This window comes from Crocodylus siamensis, chromosome 4, assembly GCF_052110815.1.
Source record: "Crocodylus siamensis isolate JL-2025a chromosome 4, ASM5211081v1, whole genome shotgun sequence".
In the NCBI taxonomy this organism is placed as follows: Eukaryota; Metazoa; Chordata; order Crocodylia; family Crocodylidae; genus Crocodylus; species Crocodylus siamensis.
In genome coordinates, this window is record NC_143398.1 from 16,229,096 (window position 1) to 16,248,998 (window position 19,903).

Genomic DNA, 19,903 nt, shown 5'->3' on the forward strand with positions numbered 1-19,903 from the left:
GGAACTGCCACTGCATTGTGCGCAGAGCTCATTGTGCCCAGCATGCTCTGGGAATACTTAGTGAACCGGGCCGCGCGGGCAACGTGAGTGAAGGAACATCTCATTCCCAGTAGCTCCGCGTTCCAGCCAGCAGAGCTTTTGGCACTCGAGGGAATTCGCATCTTGAAAACTGAGACACCGGTGGAGCTGAGGTGATTTCTGACTTAGGCCACAGCTGTTTAGGGCTTCTGAGGATAACAGTTTTGGATTTAGGCACCTTAGTCTTGCTGAAATCCTTTTGTGGATTTGGGCTTTGGCTCTTTGCTATGAGAAAAGACCAGCTTCATATCAAGAACCTGCTTAGTAAAGATCTTTAGACTTGGGAAGCAATTAAAAATTTATTTTATTGAGGGGCAAGTGACACCAATCCCAGGAAACAAAATGGAAAGATCGTTCCTATAAAAAATAAATGGACTAGACCATTTTAAATGTTTTCTTTTGGCTGTTTCAACCATTTGGATGTGCATGGTGTTTATATAGAAATTAATCACAAGAGTTTATTTGGGAAATGTTTGTAGCCTTCTGAATAGATGTTAAATATCTTATCGTGCAGCTGCTCAGTGGTAAGGACCAGCATCCCTTATGTACAATAAATAAATACTCCAGTGCTGTAGAATAATAGCCAAAAATACTATACTAAGCTTCATAGCTGGAGTATCTCCAGGTGATATTTTGCATACCACTGCTGACCATATTGGAATTATATTGACATATACCAGTTGAGGATCTGCTCCATAGTATTTTGGCTGTTAGGACACAGTAGTAGGTAGTTGCTGAGGGACTGCCTTGCAATTCCACACGCGTGGAGCAATTCATTTCTGTGTAGAAAGGTCACAAGGTCTATATGCATCACTTTAAGCCCTACCAAAACCCTACAAATAGGCTGATGGTCCGTAGCACATGCAGGGCCCCTGTGCACCGAGATAAGTGTTCCTCTCTGAGCAACTGAGGGTCACTTCTTCAACATATGTTTAACTGTTTTCTAATCTGTGTAGGAGTTAACCACCTGAAGCATTATAAGATATTGTTGTCATAACAGGGATCTTCAGATAATCTCCCCTAGCCAAGGTTCAGCAACCTTTTATGAGAGGCGGTGAGTCAAAATCATCCCTGGGGTGCATCACTAGGGCTACATCATAGATGAATTTGGCTCAGTGCATGTTATACAGAAGTTTATAATAAGGGTCCCCTTGTACACTTCTCTGATAATCTACTTCAACTGTCCTCAGAAATAGCTGCCAAAGGCAGATTCACTCCCTCCATTCAGCCTCTCTTTTCTCTTTAAACTGAACCAGACCTGACAGACAATGTGAAACTCCTTGAAGCGACTCGAATCTATTTCCAAAAGGTGCCTTGGGGCGTACGGTAGCCTGGGATTCTGTTTTGAATAAACACATGTTAATATTATTGGTGAGGGGCTATTTTTAATTAAGTGTTGGCAGAAAGGGGGAGGTGTGAGGGGTCCATTAATAATAAGGATGATTACAGTGCTGCGTAAGTTGGTTGGGTTAAGCATCCATTCACCTTTATCAGCTTGGCTTTATTGCATCTGCTTATGAGTGCACACTGCCGTTTTTGGGAGTGAGTGGTCCCAGGAGCTTTCACGCTACCCCACTTCTAGCACCGTAAAACAGAGGCCTGCTGTTTTAATCACGCCTCTCTTTTTCAATGTTGTTTGCGCCCTGGTACAACCCATCTGCCTTGAATCTAGTGCTCCACTGGGGCTGCACACATCTGCCAGCCAGACTACCTTCGTACACAATTACTCAATCCACCGTAAGGCTCTTTAATAGGAAACAAGTGTGACAACGGCAAGCCCTTCTCCCTCTCTCTCTTTCTCTCTCTTTCTCCCTCTCGCTCACTCTCCCTCTCTCCCCCCTCTCCCTTTTTCTTTAAACCACAGAGTCAAACCGCCCTAATAGAGATGAAGCTTGATAGATCCGCCCAGGTGTAGGTGAAATGGTAGAGCCTCGGGGGTAATAGATGCCGTGCTCTTGAGCTGAAGTTCAGCACACTGTCCTAAAGGGTTGTTTAGCAGCAGTGAGATGGGTTGTTCTGTGTACAGTTAAAAAGTCAATAAGCTTCCTTCAGCTTATATGTATAAATAATTTAGACTGCAACCTGGATCTAGGTGAGAGCTGCAGACCTGTCTCTTCTCCTCAGTGCATGGACAAAGCACAGCACACAGTAAGTGGAAAATTTGCCTTTACTTATTTTACTTGGGAATTAATTAAGGGTGTTTACTTTTGAGGGAACCCTCTAAAGACTGGTGTAGAAATGAACCAGAATAACGCTTGCATGCACATCCCCTGTGGCTTGCCTCCTGTTTCATTTTAGATGGCACTGCCACTTCAGCTTGAATGCTCAGATCAAATTCCTGGTCTAAAACAGCTTTCTTATCTAAAAGGTGGCACCAGTGGTGGTGGTGATATTGTGACTATTTCTGGACCTGCTCATGTCTCTATATGATAAATCTTAATACTGGGCAAAATGAATGATCCTTTCTTTTTATTACAGCAGTGCAAAAAATAGTTGTAAACATGTGTATTAGTAAGGGGGAGAGGTATACAAAATCCCTGGGTTTTGCAAGATAGAGGTTTTAGAGTTTAAAAGATGAAAGGAGTTTGCTTTGAGAAAGAAAACTGTGTTATTTATTTATCAAGTCATTCATTCAAATATAATTAGGATAGCCCTGGATTCTGAAATTAATATGCTGAAGAAACCACATCGATAGTTAAGTTTAAAAAACTGTAAAAAAGGAAAAAAAAAAAAAGGAGGTCTCTTGTCTAAAATGCAAGAAGAGGCATATTAAAACCAGATGTAAAGAATCTCAACTTTGACTCCTTGGTCTTTCATGCTTGGTTTAAAGCAGCCTTAAAATTGCATTTATTTTGCATTTACAACTTTGGATTCTCTGTTAAACTATGTTTGAACTTGAAGTTAAGATTTGATCTTAGAGTACATGTATTCTTGGAGCCTCCTACCCCAATTTTACTTTACTGTGGGGAGTCTATTTACTACTGTACCATATATCCTGAATCGCGTTAACAAGTTTGCCGTGATGGTCTTTCAGGTGGAATGTCAGCTAGTGTAAAAGAATGTGCCCATCACACATGCAGACTGCTCTGTCTGAGATATAAAGATGTGAAATGGAAAAAAAGACCCGTAGAGTCCTCTAGTAGATGATGACACCGTGAAAGAATGCAGACCAGAAAAAATGTTTGAGTCTATTTTCAGAAGTCCAGTGAGAGGACTCTTCTCATTCTTATTTTATTTTGAACGTATACTTAGGCTGCTGGCTCTTGTCATCACGAGGAGTGGAACAAAAGACTGTGCACAGCTATGCCTGTAAATGCTTTTGGTGTTCTACCCATCTGCAGAAGAATTAGTTTCTTTGCACTTGGGTAGACTAGGATATTGTCCTTTCAATTACCCATGGCTTTAGTCTGCTAGAAATGTCTTTGTGTATCATAACTATTAGCTTACCTTTATAGCTGGGAAGCAATCAGTGTAGTAATACACTTACAATTGCTTCCGTGCATGGCAATTTGAAATTGCTGAAGTGGGGGTGCTAAAGAGGTAAAAAAGAAAAGAAAAAAGAAAAAGAAATATTTAGACCTGCATTTACTGCCATAGAATAGCGGTCAATGCCTACCCCCTACAGGGAAAGAATCTAATTTCACCATGCATGCCCTTGTGTGTGAACACTGTGCAGTAGTACGATTCACACATGTGAATGGTGTGGCTATTCTCCAGCTTTAGCAAGTGCCCCTTAATGAGCAAATCAAACTGTGATTAACAGAAGCCAGTTTCAAAGGCTAGATCTCACTTCAGCCTCATTGATATGTAGCAATGGCCATTTTTCCTTTCTCTAACTCAGCAGAAAGTAGTTCTTAGGCTTAAAAATCATCATCAGTTAAGTACTTCCCCATACATAAAGCCTTGGTCTTAAATATAGAGTGCTTAAGAAGTTTATTCTGTGTCAGTTGCTCAATGTTTATGTTTTTTGGGTCCATTTCTGTTATACTTGTGCTGTCTGAGCATTATCTTACTACAAAAGTGGTCTCATTGATTTCAGTGGGTATATCCTCAGATTCCTACTGAATCTAGGAACTAGATTCACTAGTACTATAGTGGTCAGGTTGATAAAGTTTGACCCCTTACAGCTAAAAGGTGAATTCTTCTTATGCATATTCAGTAGTATATCCTGTTCTAAGACTATTCAAGCTGAAACGATTGGACTCTTCAACATTTCTATTTCAGTTGAACAACATATAGAATAAGCCACTATCCAGGGGGAAGAAATATCATTGAATTTTGACCTGGGGGACCAGGGGAAAAATTGCATTCAATGTAAGTAAAGTTGGTAGAAATCAGCCATAAGAATCCTTGATGGGCCAGATTTTGCTAGCCTTCTTTTCCTGATGGGAAGAATTAATCCAGTTTTTGACTCCAAGGGTGTGTTTAAATATTTGCTGCACCTGGTCTACAATCACATGACTTACTTTAAGCTTCATGATTGTAGACTGAGTGGCATGTACAGTCAGGAGATGGGAGCCATGTGGGGAACCTGGTATAAGTAGGGTAGGGTGAAGAGTGGATGGGTTTGGTGGGAGCTAGTGGGTCCATGGCAGGCAGAGGGACTTTGCAGGTCCAGGGGAAAGGGTTTGTGGGATCAGGGGATGTTGGCAAATCCCTGGATGGGGGAGGGTTCATGGGCCTATGGAGAGGGTTTGCCAGTCCAGGGCTGGGGGAGAGGTCAGGTCAGTCAGGTTTGGAGAGATAGAAAGAACACAATCCCAAGGGTAGGGGAGGCAAAGTATTGCTCAACCTGGTACTGGCTATTGGAGATGACCTAACTGGTGACTAGGAAGCTGGGTGACAGCGACCACGAGCTGATCACCTTCACCATCCGCTGTAAAGCTGGCAAGTCAGTCAGCAACACAGAAGTCCTTGACTTCAGGAAAGCCAACTTTAACAAGCTCAGGAGGCTTGTCAGTGAGGCCCTAAGGGACCATGACCCCAGGGAGAGGAGAGTTCAAGAAGAGTAGTTGCTACTCAAGGGAGCGATCCTCAATGAACAAGCTAATTTGATTCCATCTCAGAGGAAAGGCAGCAAGAAGGCACAGCAGCCCCCCTGGCTCTCCAGGGACCTAGCGGACCTCCTGAGGCTAAAAAGAAAGGCCTACAAAGGATGGAGGATCGGATTCACCTCCAAGGAGGATTATTATGCACTGGCCTGGTCCTGCAGGGAGCAAACCAGGAAAGCCAAGGCTGCAACTGAACTCCAACTAGCTTTGAGCATCAAGTACAATAAAAAGTCCTTTTTCAGATATGAGAGGAGCCGGAGGAAAAGCAAGGGCAACATTGGATCCCTGCTGAACCAGATGGGGCAACTGACAACTGACGCCCAGGAAAAAGCCAACCTATTAAATGGGTACTTTGCATCAGTCTTTCATCAGTCCCATGAGACGCCCATGCCCGCTACGGGACACGGAGGTCCGGGTGAAGGAATCCCCTGCCCTCCATTAATGCTGACCTCGTGAAGGAACACCTTGAGAAGCTGGATACTTTCAAGTCAGACGGCCCTGACAATCTACACCCCAGGATGCTCAAGAAGCTGGTAAGCGTCATAGCCCAGCCTCTGGCACAGATCTTTGAAAACTCCTGGCGCTCTGGTGTACTGCCCAAAGACTGGAGGAAGGCCAGTTGTGGTGCTGATCTTCAAGAAAGGGAAAAAAGTGGATCTGGCTAACTATAGGCCAATCAGCCTGACTTCTATCCTGGGGAAGATCTTGGAAAAGTTTATTGAAGAGGCCACCCTTAATGGACTGGCCGGCACCAACATCCTAAGTCACAGTCAGCATGGGTTTGTTGCAGGTAGGTCCTGCTTGACCAATCTCATTTCCTTCTATGACCAGGTCAGCTATCACCTGGACAAGAGAAAAGAGATTGACATCATATATTTTGACTTCAAAAAAGCCTTCAGTCTGGTATCCCATGATCACCTCTTGGTGAAACTGGCCAATAGTGGCCTTGGGTCCAACACGATCCACTGGCCAGAAAATTGTCTCCGTAGTCAGACCCAGAGGGTAGTAATAGATGGAAGTCACTCATCATGTTGTCCTGTGACCAGTGGGGTCCCCCAAGGCTCTGTCCTTGCACCCATATTGTTCAACATCTTCATTAATGATGTGGACATTAGAATCAGAAGTGGACTGGCCAAGTTCGCCGATGACACCAAATCTTGGGGCAAAGCATCCACACCAGAAGACAGGCAGGAGATCCAGGCTGACCTGGGCAGGCTCAGCAAATGTGCAGATGAGAACCTGATGGTGTTTAACACTGAAAAATGCAAGGTTCTCCACCTTGGGAAGAAAAACCTGCAGCATCCTTATAGGCTCGGCTAACCTTATACACTGGTTAGCACTATGGAAGAAAGAGACTTGAGGGTCATCACTGACCACAAGATGAACATGAGCCTCCAATGCGATGCTGCAGCTAGTAAAGCGACCAAAATGCTGGCATGCATCCATAGATGCTTCTCAAGCAAATCCCGGGACGTCATTCTCCCCTTGTACTTGGCCTTGGTGAAGCTGCAGCTGGAGTACTGCGTCCAGTTTTGGGCTCCACAATGCAAAAAGGATGTGGAGAAGCTTGAGAGAGTCCAGAGAAGAGCCACACGCATGATCAGAGGTCAGGAAAACAGACCTTATGATAACAGGCTGAGAGCCATGGGGCTCTTTAGCCTGGAAAAGCGCAGGCTCAGGGGTGATTTGATGGCTACCTATAAGTTTATCGGGGTGACCACCAGGATCTGGGGGAACGTTTGTTCACCAGAGTGCCCCAAGGGATGACGAGGTCGAATGGTCATAAACTACTGCAAGACCATTTCAGGCTGGACATAAGGAAGAATTTCTTTATTGTCCAAGCTCCCAAGGACTGGAACAGCCTGCCATCGGAGGTGGTTCAAGCACCTACATTGAACACCTTCAACAGCAAATTGGATGCTCATCTTGCTGGGATCCAATGACCCCAGCTGACTTCCTGCCCTTCAGGTGGGGGGCGTGGTGGCTGGACTCGATTATCTTCCAAGGTCCCTTCCAGCCCTAATGTCTATGAAATCTATGATTGCACCTGGGCTTTCCCAGCTGTGGCACTGTGCTCCAAACGTTTGAAGACATTTGATAGATCAGGTTAACCCTTTCCTGGTCTGAGTTACTTCTGCTACTCAGGAGCACTGACTTAGATGGGGCCCATCACTTTTTACCCTTTTTAAACCCCTCAGATGCCTGCACTGATGAGCCTTATGATTGACCAAGCCATAGTTAAGTAAGTCTAAATTGAATGTCTGTATGTATCCTCATTGACTCAAGAAAAAGAAATCATCACATACTGTAGTTAGAAGCACAAAATGTGGCCATTGGTATTACATGGAGTTATATGAACTTTTAAAGAACTAAAATTTTGGAAGTATTAGGTTTATGAAGAAAAATATTCTAATATTTCCATAGTCTGTGTATTTTGTAAGAGCTAATAGCCATTTAAAATTCCTTTTTAATGTATTAACTAAAATCCAATTGAACTTGACCTTTTACATGGGGTACTACTACATGAGCCCTCTGAGGAATACGGGATAGTATTAGTATTAGAGTGGTTTTTGTTTCTGTGAAAAGTTTTCATTTTCATCAAAGTGTCCAAATTTGACATTTTCCACCTCCAAAAAATCATTTTGACAAATAGTCTTTTTCTCATAAGAGATTCAAGAATATTTTTGACCGACTCTAAGCGTACTGACAGATGAAAGATTTGTTTAAAGGGAAGAAACTTAATGTGATGTAGCCAAATCTAGTATACCTGTTTTGTCTGCCTAATTTTCCCCCACAATCAGGTATTCCAGTTTTCTTATTGTGGGATAAAAGTGAACACACAACGCAGTTGCACCAAATTAGTTCATGTGTGTACCTGAGTGATAGATTCCCACTTCCCTTTCTTAAACAAGCATAACTCCCTAACTGCCCATGCCCCAATTCACGGAACAATTCTTCCTTTAGTTCAACTTATGACAGAAATACCCACGTCTCTTCACAATTTTCAACTTACAGATCTTAGGTTGGCCATGGAAGCCCACAATCAAAAAATGTTTGTATGAAAGCTATTGTCTGATGATAGTTGTTTGGAAATCATTCCCAAAACTAAATCTCAAAAAAGGGTTAAGTTAAGCCTGGTCATAACAAGAGCCAGAAGCGCGTCTGCATGAGATACTAACTGCACAGCAGCCTAATAATACTATGCAGTCATGCATCACAGCACAAACAGTGATAATACATTTGTGCAAAGTATTATTAGCCTAGTGTGCAGTAGTGTCACTAAAAAAGCAGGTGCTGGCACTACCATGCAGTAATGCCAGTTACTGTGCATTGATTTAGTACTTGGTTACACAAGTCCTAAACTTAATGCATCATAGCCACAGGGTATTAATGAGCATGGAAACACACTCTAGAAACCAGCTATAACTTGGAGCTACTATTGCCAATCTAAGTGATAGCAATAAGATAATGTTATGGTCAGTTAAATAGGCTTCTTATGACACCTTTTCCAAAATTGAGGAACCCAGTTCTTCTTTCACTGATTTATATCTTCATCTGTGCAAGTGTTTGTGTGAACTGTAGATCTCTGAAATATTACTGCTTCATCTTTTACTGCTTCAACCCCTCCTGCACACAAACACATGGTAGGGTAAATTAAAAGAAATGATCTTTACAGACTCTTGTATTTTCTTGGCATAGTTTTTCTCCTCTAAGTTGTTGTACATTGGTGCGTGATGCATGGCAAGTGACTCTGGGGGCAGTAGGGGAGTCTGCAGCCTGTACTGTCCTGGTGCCAGAAGTGTTACTTGGGACCCTGGGGGGCTGCTGGGTGGATCCTGCCTGGCAGCTGCAGCACAGCTCTGGGTGGCTCAGCTCTGCTTTTCAGGAGGGTGTGCTGCCCATGTGTGTGCTGCTCCATTTTTTTCCATGGGTTTTTTTGATCCTTGGATACCCAGGGGTCAGAAAAACCCGTAGGAAAAAAAAAATGAGTAGCACACACATGGGCAGCACGCGCTGCTGAAAACAGGGCAGTGAGGAAAACACCTGACTGTGCAGGATGTGGTGCTGCACAGTATGTGCAGTATATTTGCACTGCGACATACCATCCGGCCACACTCATCTGGAAAATTACCCATAATCAAATCACCCTCCATTATAAAGGAGGATGCATCTTGGGCCAAAAACTTCACCATCCTTACTTTGCTTAAAAAGTAGACTGGTTAATAATAATTTCAGTGATGTTTTTAGTTTTTGTTGTTAGCTATTTGTTTAGCACCAGATAATGTGTTTTTGCATCAGTTATTGGAAATGAGTATGTGAAAAAAGACAAGAGTAAACATTTAAACATTTCCCACCTCATGTTAGGCACCTATATTTACCTTCCAAAGTAAAAAGCTTTAAATTTATATCTGGTTGCCAAAGTAAAATTTTTGGTCAGTGATCAGAGGTGCATTGATATTATCCCTTTTATTTGAAGGTGTAAATATGGGTTTACCTATCTTACAGATCTGAGAATTGTAATTTTAGGAAAAATGTTGCTCAGGCCAACTATAAGTTGCCATTGGCATTCTCCTGTAGCACCTGTAGAGGAGGTAAGATATACAACATGTAAATAAAGTAGGAGTAGCAATTTCATAAGCAGTAAAATTGCAAGTACTGTATATCTGTAGTGTAAAAGAAAAGCACGTTAGTATAAAATCACTAAATCAAAGTCTCTAACATAACTCTCTGCAAGCCAATACTTACGCTAACAAAGAATTTAACCAGTCCTTTTTTTCTGCAATGAATCTTTCCTGCAGAAGGCTTTAATTTCACTCCCATTTGCTTTTGTTGTGGAAGCTATAGGTATAGTATGACCCAATGAATCCTGAATTATCTCCTTTGATATAGTTACTCCTGGCTGCTAAAGATTTAATGACTCGTAAACTGAAAAAGATGTAGAAGCAGTGCTTATGGTCATAACAATGTGTTATTGATGAGCATCAAAAGATTACTGGAATATCAGCTGGGGTTACAAGAAAAAGCAAAAACCATTTATTTTCTGAAATCTTTTCTGTAAGAAATCACTGTAAAGAGTTTTCCAGCATCTGTGATATAATGCCTTACATATAAGACTTAATGCTAAATCGGTCCAAATTTCTGGACAGATGTCTAGAATCATACTGCAAGCCAATTTATAAACACTACCAGTCTTATTTTCACTGCAATCACAATCATCATTTCCATTGATATGCTGCATATTTTGAATAATGGTTCCACATCATTATTTCTCTGAGGTTATCAGCATGAGCAAGTTGGACACGATGTGGTCCTACTTCTTTGTACTTAGGACATCAGCATAGTTTTGATGCATGATCTGTTAGCTTAGAGAGTATTTTAAGTACTGCCATTAGGATTTCTGACATATTCACATGACCCTATTTTTGTCTTTGTAACTTGGGCTAAAAACACAGGAGTAAAAACATCATATTTTCATGAAGCTGTTCTTTTGGCTTCCCAAATACTTTATGGCAAGTAAAGGAATATGTTACCTATTTCCCAGGTAATATTAGGATTAATATTCAGAGTTCTGGAGATTCACTCAGAGTTAGATGCTTACCTGAACTAAAACTTGCTGCAAAATATTCTGAATCTCAACTATTAGATTAGTAAGAGATTTTTTTCATTGCTATCATGTTGTAGAGAGTTAGATCATTTAGATGGCTGTGTCTGTAGTAAATATAGTCATGAGAATGAGAAGGGAGAATAGGGCTGTAAAAAGAAAATTCAGATGGAAATTATACTTCTTCTAAAAGCTGAGCTGAGTTTTATTTTCCCCTGAGTAGGACAGATTAAGTCCAAATGTTGTAAAAACAAACAGTGATGGATACAGTAAGCACATTTAAACAGCAACATGTCCATGTCTTGGTTGTACATGGAATGAGTTTCCTTGAAATGATTAATGGGAAGTTAAAAATTTTTGTACTGCTGTTCTTTAAGAGGCGATAAAGTATATGAACCCCATGATGTGCACAAATACCATGCACAGTGACTATAAGCTTGATTCACTAGTTTATATGCCACTGTTACCCCATGGAAATCCATTTCGTTACACCAGAACAAGGCAACCATGAATCAAACCTGTTTCTTTTACATGTATGAAAACTACTGTTCCCCTGCTTATATGGGGATTTGGAGAGAGATTAACTAGACTAAAGAGCAAGATATTTTTTTAACAGCCTTTTGAGCTCAGCAGGCCAATTTCATTTCTGATATAATTCCACTGACTTTCTTGGACTTAATAGCAGGAATAAATTTGGCCTGCCATTTTTATTCTGAACTGCTTTATAACTAAGAGCTAGTTATGAGTTCTGTTCCTGTGACAACTTTGAAATTAAAAACCTGTAAAAGTGGGACAAATTGGCTAACAATCCTGCATGCACTACAGGTTGAGGTCAAAAATGTGTTTGTTATATTTCTAGAGAGTTGGGCTGGACTTTAAAAGCTCCATAAATTTAAAACAGTCTTTGAAATATCAGCACAGCAAATTCACATGGTGCATATCACAGATGTGTGTCATACCTGTGTAATGATATTAGGGTTACCATCAAATTTACATTTGAGCAAATGAAAGAAACATGCATAGTACAATGTAATGGGATTTCTACTGAAAGTTTTTCTGTCCCTCTAGCTTTTTTTCAGTCTAGACCCCACCACCTGGAGAAATGATACATAGTACAGTACTAATAATATTAAATTTGAAACCGTATGTAAGATATATCCTGTACATGCACAGAAACCCAGCATTTCATTTCAACGTTGTGGCAATGTGAGAAATGTCCTGCGATTATAAATCATATACTTTACATTCTCTGCCATGTAAATGTAGCAGTCACAAATCAAGAACGCGGCTTTGATACTCTGCACAGCAATACATTTATTAGTGGATTTAATTCATAGCCCCAAACCTATTTCCACTGAATTCACATTTAGACCAGCAGAACAAACCCACTCATCCCAATTAGGCAGCAAAATAAGTGGCTTAATTTTCAGTTCCCACTTTGATACTAAAATAGAAGGGCCAGATTATTCAAAAGGATTCAGTGGGCACATCTACACCTTCATTATTGCACCGTAATTACGGCTCATTAATTTTAGTACCTGTAATGACAGGTACTAACAATGCATCGTAATCAGTGCTACTGCACATTAGTGCAAACAAACAGTCTTTCTGTGAGGTTAAAGGACAGTAGAGTAAATCTATCGCATGTTAGTGCGTTAGCACAGGTTTTGCCTTCCTTGCTAGTGTGCAGTACAATTAGTCTACTGCACTCCAAGCATCTCGTATAAACGTGCTCAGCAACTGGCAGCTCCTCCATTGTACTCAGTAGGACCTGGGAGGGGATGTTAAACACTTTTGGCAATCTGACTTATAAACTTGATTGTGAGTCAGATATGAATAACTTGTCAGCTGTGTAATTCACTAACTAAAATATCTTCATAAATAATTGGGTTCTTTGCATAAACCTCTTTTTTTTCACATGTTATTGAAACCACATGTGTGCTCAGGTACCCAGTAAAAATGTTAGGATATGTTGCTCCTCTTTTTCCATTTAATGGGTCAAAGATGGAGAAAACAAGCTGCTCATGACAGGCATCACATTACTTAATACGTTACTGCAAGGTGCTAACAATTCAACTCTGGGCACGTCTACACAAGACTGAGCAGTAGCCTGACACAACTGTGCAGTAGTGTCGCAAGGCAAAACCCATAGGCGACTGGTAGGGGGTGCACATCGGCGGCTTCTGCGGGTGCTCCCACTCCCCAGATTCAGGAGGCAGCAGCCACTCATGGCAAAACCTGTGGCATGTTACTATTGTGCTGTCATATTAGGCTACTGTGCAGTAGCTTCACAGAAAAGGTGTTCGCTGGCACTACTGTGCAGTAACTTGGGTTACTGCACATTTATTTAGTACCTGTATAAACAAGTACATGCAATAAGCAACCACTGTGCAATAGCGTCTCATGTAGATGCAGCCTTTGTGATACTGAAGTAGTCTAACGAATAAAAAAACTAAACTAATGCAGGGAGTATGCTATAAAGCTAAGTCTGCTTAGCAGCAAATCATACCTTCTGCTTCTCACAGCCCAGTAAAGCCTGAATGCAACTGAATACAATGGGGTCCTTTTTTACAAATCGGGGCAGAGTTTGAAAGACTGCAAGTGGTTGGTACTGCAGGAGTATCTGGGCATTCCTGTGCCTCGAGCAGTGACTGGGCTGGCAGTTCAGTGGCTACTTTTTTTTTGCACCCCTCCAATTGAGTGCCTAGTGTCCCTCAATTTACTACTCTATTGCTGCAGAACATACTTCCTCAGCAAAGGAGTATAGTATGCTAACACAGCATTAGTAGACCTGTGGTTCAGCTATGACATGCCTTCACCCAGCAATTTCCATAGGCTGGTGTATGGCTATCAGCTAAAGTTATTCTAGTCATTCTCTGAAATTTGTTGGGGGTTCTCAGTCCACATATAGGCATCTGAGTAACAGAGAACCCCACCACACTCATTGACCCCCAAATGACATTAATTGCCACCCACACTGACAGTCTCAGCAAAGAAGCCAAGGATTTAATGTGCATGACAATTTCTATCACTAGAAATGTTTTCCCCAACTTAGGTTTAAGTCTTATTGACAGGGCATTGTGGAAATGCATACACAGCTGCTGCCCATGCTGTATCTGTTCTGTAGATAAAATAGATAAGTAGTCTCCAGGGGCGATATCCTGGCACAGCTTACATCAACTTAAACAGAGTCAGGATTTCACCTAGGGATTTAATTTAGTACCTTTCACCAGAGTTAAATTGACTTGAACTCACAAAACTGTATGTCTATCAGAATTGCTTATGCCTAGAATTACGCTGAACTCTCAACGTGCTCGCTGCTAGAATTCAAATGCTCTTCGCTAGCATTTTCCTGGCCCTTTACTAACTTGATGCAAAATAGAAATGCTACCAGTTGTGAAAATGAACACAATCACATTTGTAGAAAGGAGAGTTGTACAAACCCAATAATCTTAGATGTTTTACATTTGCTTCAGTTTGAAAATGCCACTTGTCAAATTTCATTAGGAAATCAAAATTGATTTTAAGTTCTACACCTGCAAAACAAGTGTTCGAAACTTGTAAACTTCTTTACGGGTATATGTTTTTGGCATTCATATAGGATGGATAGAGTCCAGTGCAATCTTTTATGGTTGAGTTTTAAATGCTTGAAAAATGGAGTTTGTAATGAAATTGCTGACACAGCCTTAATTATTGCAGCGTGAATGGCTTTATTATGCACTGTCGGCAGTGTCCATACAAACATGGTATGCTTTCTAGTGTAAAGACATATTCTATTTAAGCGAAAAGCAATTACTAAATAGCTGTAGAGAGAGCTAAATATAAACAGGCCAAGCCAACACCTCTACACTGTTTGAAAAACTATAGAGAAATGTTATTACCACATTAAAGGGTTTATACTTTAAAAGATTTAAAAATACAGAGAACCAGTCCCAGCTAAAGTAACAAACTACTCCTGAGTATTTAATTAAAACACTTCAAGTTACTGAAGTCTATTGAAAAACAGAGACATTGATTCTTTAAGTTAATTTTGTCCCCCTCTGTTAAGTGCTTATTGGGTGTTGAAGAATTAAAATGCACTCCCAGCACTTTAAATAGAAAAAAAAAATGTCTCTGTTCGATTGAAGGCAATTCTTTATTCTGTCAGCCTGTAGACATGGTAATAGAATGGGGAAGCTGACTGTAATTGGATGACAGGGTTAGATTTAATTTACCTTTAATTAAGTAAATCTGTAGAAGAAGCTGGGAAATCAGTGTTAAGGAATTTCAGAAAATCCCTCCTGTGCTGACTGTTTTACTGTTTTATCACTTTACATAATCAGATCTGTAAAATCTTTGCAAACTTTATAAAAGGGGTATGAGAAAGTACTCTTCTGTTTAACACCTTGGAGTCAGTGTTGCCAGCACTGACACTCAGAAAGATAAAACCGCAGTTCACCTTGAGATGCGTTTGTAAAGTTTGCAGGGTCCGCCATGGAGCTAGTTGACATAAGAAAGTTATTTTAAAATGGAGGAGTTTTGTGTTCGAGTGTTTTATTTTTTTGGTCTCAGGATATCTCTTTAAAAGTAAATTAGCTTTTTTATTGATAACCCCAATGATCCTCCTGGGTCTCATGAAAATGTCTTCAAACAGGAACAACTATATTCTTAACTTTGCCCAGCAAACACTAGATTACAGGGGTTGGGAGGAGGTGACTGAAAACAACAGTTTAAGCCTCTTTATTTCTCTCTGGGGTCAGTTTCGCATCAGCTACGGTATAGTTTCTACTGTTAGGTTGACTGCAAACATAGGCAGAGTGCAGCAGTATTTTGGTCCATGCTTCTGGCACGGCTTCCCTGAGCCAGGAGCTGCAAGGTGGGTGGTGTAGGAATCACTAATCCAGCTCTATGCTGTATGCTGGAAATGTCCAGCTGGAGAGATCTGCTGGCTTTCTAGTCTCTTTACAGTATAGAGAGCAGCTTCATTTACAGTACAGCATGTAGTTTATGTATATAAAAATACTGATGTGTTTGAATTTCTGCATCCTGTGCATGAAATACCATAATGTTTTATAGTACTGCCTATATGAATATTACACCCTATGCGTGTTCTTCATGGAGCACCTGGATATATGGGTTCTTAAACCCAGCATAGAGAACAAGACACAAGAATGCAATGTATTAACCACCCTCAGAAATGTACACTCTGAAGACACAAGTAGTGCTAGGTAGATATTATATTGGAAGGATAGGCAGGATAGGTTTTTATTGACCAGAGGCAAAGGGAAAGTGCTGGGCCATAGCTAATTAATCATGAGGCTGTTCCTGGCAAAAGGGGCCATGTGAACAAAAGTGAAAGTTAGACTAAGAAGAGAGAACAGAAAGAGAAGAACTTGGAGGAAAGAGGAAGAAATGGGCAAAAGAGGAGATAAGAAAGGAGAAGCACTTCAATGGTTAGAAAATGAATGGGTAGTTAAAACTGTTGGCCAATAGCTTGTATATCAACTGAATGTTGCCATATTTATCTGAATCCAAGATGACCCTGAATTTAAGACAACCCCCCAATAATTAGATTCTATGCATGGGAACTATATGAATTCATTATACTCTTCCATGTCTAGAACTTAATTTTTGGAGGTTTATCTTAAATTCATTCAACCCTCACTGCTGCTGCAGGGCAAGCAGCAGCAGCAGGGAGGAAGATGGTTGTAGGGCAGGCAACAGGAGAGCCAGGGGGCCTGAACATTGCTCCTTGCCACTTGTCTCCCCTATCGCTTCCCCCATAGCTGCTTCCCACCCAGTACCTGCATATCTCATGCCTGCTTCTGTAATGCCTGTAATCCCTGACACCTGCTCCCTGCCACTTGCATCCCCTCCACCTCCTTTCTTTATTTGGCCTCCACTGCCACTTGTGCCCTGATGCCTGGACCCCCTGATGCCTGCTTCTCCCCACAGCACCTGAATACCTGAGCACCTACCCCCACCACTTTTGGTCCTTCCCACCTCCCCCACACCCTTCCCTACCTCCACTTAACTTGTGCTTGTACCTCTGGCTCCTTCTGAGGCCCCACTCCAGCCAGAGGTAGGCAATGCAGAGCACATGCTGCCTTTAGCCCCAGTCCAGCTCCATAGCCAAGAGTTGAACTGCCAGTGCCACTATATAATCTGAGCTGCCAATCTCCCACTCCCAGAGTATGTGTAAAAATGTCCTTAGTTGTCCCAAGCTATCCAGCAAGTCAGAAACAAGATCTATCATGAATCTTCACTGGTCGTATGATAAATATATAGTTAGTTTCTTTGTTGAGTGGCCTGTTACCTTCTTTAAAAAATGAAGTATTATATTTTCCCAAAAAACAATATGCCCTTGAGGAAATTACATAATCAGAAATGCCTCCAGCTTCTCTGCTGACATTTTTCATTTCTAAAATGGATAACACAGAGTGACTGCTCAGGTACTCTGGGAAGGGAAGATATTTTAGAAGTCACCCTAGGATGAAGGGCCTATTCAAAACCTTCTGGCTAATACTGGTTGAAAATGGTGTGTGTGGGGGGGGGGGGGTTGAAATAATGTTATTTCCTCTCATAGCAAAGTAGTATTTTAGGCAAAATATAAAATGCCAAAATATTTTAAAATGTTAGTATGCGACTCCTGGAAGTTAAATTTCTCCAGTTTCAGCCCCAGGGAAGTGCAGCCAAGAGAGAAATAAAAAATAGAGATATGTTGTATTCAAATTGTAACACCTTTAAGGCATCATAGTGGTATTTCCAAATGGAAATATTTTTGGGTTGTGGGTGTTCAGTATTTAATGGCAGAAGGTAGGCACTTGCTATGAAAAAATGAATTCAGTTGGGGGAAAAAAAGCTTGCCTTTGCAAAATAGTCACAGTGAGAAATTTTTTACTAACCCTTTACCTGGAATCTGAAACATATTCTTGCATACCCATCCTACAGATGGCTAGCTCCAGCATCTTTTATAGACTTGGGTCACTTCATCAGACTTGAACAAAATAAGCAGGGGTGACACTGGAGTGGGGGCAAAAGATGAGCCAAGGACTAGATTACTGGATTCATTTTTTCCATACCACATGGCCTGATTGCCTCCTCAAAGAAATTGGGGGTTAGCAGCGGTGGATATGTGCTTTGTCATACCCTCAGTTTGTGGAATTGGAGTAAATAACCAAAACATTTTTTCAAGCTCTTCAAAGACTGGCATGCATGTCTACTTAGGCATTGTAGTACAGGTTTCCCTCACCCACTGCTGGGGTTAGGTTCTTGAAAGTTCCCGTATTTGGTGAAACTGTGACTGGCAAGACAAAAGGTTCATGAGAAAAATGGCAGGTGGCAAGCTCATGTACCATGGAAAACTGTAGTTACTCAAAAGGGTATACCATGGTAGCCAAAATGGTATATAGAATATTAAGCAAGAATACTCAAAACCGTGGTTGGCAAAACCGTGGTTGGTGAGAGGAATCTGTACCTAAATTTTCAGCACTTTGTCCCAGGAGAGTGATCCAGATTGGCAGGATAGCCACCTAGGGTTCTTATAAAGTCAAAGGTCAGAACTAGATGCTCCCAGAAGATGATGAGGAATACCTAGGAAATGAGTAGAGGCACCTACAGTGGGCCAATACAAATGCTAGCCAGTAGGAAAGGTTCCTAATGAACATGTCTAATATAGTCTTATAGCCTCTGGAGTTGAGCTGGTCTGGATGACTTTTAGGTGCCTGTAGGCATATCTACATGAGATATTTACTGCAGACTAGACTAATTAGTTCTGCAGTAAATGTCTCACATCTACATGTGGCCCTATTATGCTGGATTAAACTAAATAACTCCACAACAGGGTAGTACTTGTAAATATAAGTACTCTTACACCTCATCAGCATGAATGTAGATGCTACCAAGGCTGGCTGGAGCATAAGGGTGCTTCAGTGCAGGGGCTGCCTGCCAGCTAGCCCTGCACTGGAGTACCCTCGTGCCCCAGCCAGCCCCTCCATAGCGTGCTAAGCTGGGTCAGAGTAGCCTGGTAAGCTGATCCCCGACACCTGCTGCCAGCTGGGTCTGCTCCAACCTGGCTCAACATGCTGTGGTCCTGGGTGCACGTGTAGATGCAGTGCCCAGGAACAATAAACTCCGGTGCAATAAGGACCAGAGTTTATTGTATCACCTTAATAAGCATGTGTAGATGTACCCAATGAGAATTATTCAAGACTGATCCTTTTTGCGCTGTGATCAAGTTATCCCTTACCCTTCTCTCTCATAAACCAAATGGACTGCATCATTAAGTTTTTCTCTTTTTTGGCATTTTTTCAGTGTTTTTATAGATTATATAGACATTAGGGCTGGAAAGGAGCTCGGAAAATCATCAAGTCCAGCCTCCTGCCCCAGGGGCAGAAAGTCAGCTAGGGTCAAAGGATCCCAGCAAGACAAGCATCCAAATGTTTCCTAAAAGAGTCCAGAGTAGATGCTTGCACCACCTATGGGGGGAGTTTATTCCAGGCCATGGGGGCTCAGACAGTAAGGAGTTTTTCCCTAAATCCAGCCTAAAATGGTCTTGGAGGAGTTTCTGACTGTTCAAACTTGTCATCCCATGGGCCACTCTGGTGAACAGACATTCCCTCAGATCCTGATATACACCCCTTATGTACTTACAGGCTGCCACCAGGTCATCCCTAAGCCTGCGTTTTTCCAGGCTGAAGAGTCCCATGGCTCTCAGCCTCTCTTCATAAGGCCTGCTCTCTTGCTCTCTGATCATGTGCGTGGCTCTCCTCTGGACTTTCTCAAGCTTCTTCATGTCCTTCTTTAATTGTGGAGCCTAGAATTGGATGCCATACTCCAGCTGTGGCCTTTAAATGAGTCTCACGTCTCTTCTCTGAATCTTTTCAATCTACAATGTTCTACCTGAAGTGTGGTCATCAGAAAATGGATGTAGCATTGCAACACTGGTTGCAACAATGCCAAATACAGATATGATAAAAACTTTTCTTCTGCTATATTTATATTTTGATTTTAGTTTTTCTCTAGATTCTAGACAAGGACTCTGGTTCTTCCCTCACTTATACTGTTTTTCACCTGATGCAACTCTGTTGAAGTTGTTGTGACTCCCATTTCTCATGCTCATTATTGTGATCAAAATCAGCCCCTGTATATTTAAGAATGTAGGTCTGCATTATATCATATTTCATTAAAACTG

The 19,903-nt window shown here is 41.5% G+C and overlaps 1 protein-coding gene across 10 annotated transcripts in view; it reads left to right on the top strand.

The window, feature by feature from the left end:
• Positions 1-1,847: 1,847 nt before the first annotated feature.
• The window catches only part of SEMA3A (semaphorin 3A), a 468,302-nt gene continuing 450,246 nt past the window's right edge, over positions 1,848-19,903 (top strand). For all 10 annotated transcript variants that reach the window (XM_090041876.1, XM_090041883.1, XM_090041875.1 and 7 more), the window contains exon 1: positions 1,848-2,226. The gene's annotated coding sequence lies outside the window, so the exon portion shown is untranslated. The remainder of the gene's footprint in view (positions 2,227-19,903) is intronic.